Below are 1322 nucleotides of genomic sequence, written 5' to 3' on the forward strand. Positions count from 1 at the left end.
CCGGGCAGGCTCCGCGTGGGCGAGCGCACTCGCGAGGGTGAGCTGCACGTGTGAAATGCGCCTCTGCATGTGAGGAAGCAGCAGCCTGGGACACTGATCTTACCTCCCTGCAGACCACTCTCCTCTCTGGGAGGGCTCCTTGGGTTGACCTGTGCAGCTCAGCATCTTCGTGATGCCTGGAAGCGTGACGGCAGACACGGCCGCATCCTGCACGAGCCTTCCTTGTCCAGCGTGAGGAAGATCCTGCCTTGCACATCAAGTAGCGTGCTGCAAATGCAGCTTGGAGCTGGCTGGAGATTTGACAAGTGAAGGTACAGCATCTGGGAGGCCCCAGCGGGGGCTATGGAGGGGAAATGACCTGCCCTGCGGGAGGAGTGTGGCCAGACCCTGCCCACAGAGGCAGGAACCCTGTCAGGGCTCACAGTGCAGCACATGCTCGGGACAGTAGTTCCCAGGCTTTCTGCAGTCGAGTGGAGAAATCTACTGCTCTTCAAAGGTCAAGCTGTGTCCAGATAAAGAGATCTCAGGGATGTGGGGAAGAAGTCCTTTGCCTGAGCTCCAGAGTGCTACTGGAGCACGCTGGAGCCAGCCCAGCACTCCTGCCTCAGCACCAGCAGCCACCAGCTGCAAAGAACCATTGCGTGAAACCCAGAGCAGGCAAGCAGAGTGGCAGCAACAGGCAGGGAGAGGGCAGTAGGAACAGGCAGGTCTTTGCTGCAGATCACTTCCAACAAAAGGCCTTCTCTCCCAAAGAAGACCTGGAACCCAGCTTGGGCTCCTCATTGACAGAATTACAGAATGGTTTGGGTTGGAAGGGACCTTAAAGCTCATCTTGTTCCAACCCCCTGCCACAGGCAGGGGCACCTTCCACTAGACCAGGTTGCTCCAAGCCCTGTCCAGCCTGGCCTTGGACACTTCCAGGGATGGGGCAGCCACAGCTTCTCTGTCTGCCAGAGACTCACCACTCTCACAGGGAAGAATTTCTTACAAATATCCCATCTGACTCTGCCCTCTGTCACTGTGAAGCCATTACCCCTTGTCCTGTCACTGCAGGCGCTTTTGCAAAGTCCCAGGACAAGGTCAGTGAGCATGGGGAGCGTGGATACATCCATGTGGACACATGGATACATTTTTCCTTTATATTGGAAGATCTGCAATTTCCAGCCTCCTTCAGCCTGTGAGCTCCCAAGAGATCTCCCACAGCAGTGCAGACCTCACACAGTGTTTTAACCTGGTGACAAGAAAAGTGCATTTCAGTTCCCTTTCACAGTCATTTTGTAACCCAGAGCACCCACCAGTCTCAGAATCACAAACCAAAACAT

This window comes from Corvus brachyrhynchos, unplaced genomic scaffold, assembly GCF_000691975.1.
Source record: "Corvus brachyrhynchos isolate BGI_N302 unplaced genomic scaffold, ASM69197v1 scaffold10, whole genome shotgun sequence".
NCBI lineage: Eukaryota > Metazoa > Chordata > Aves > Passeriformes > Corvidae > Corvus > Corvus brachyrhynchos.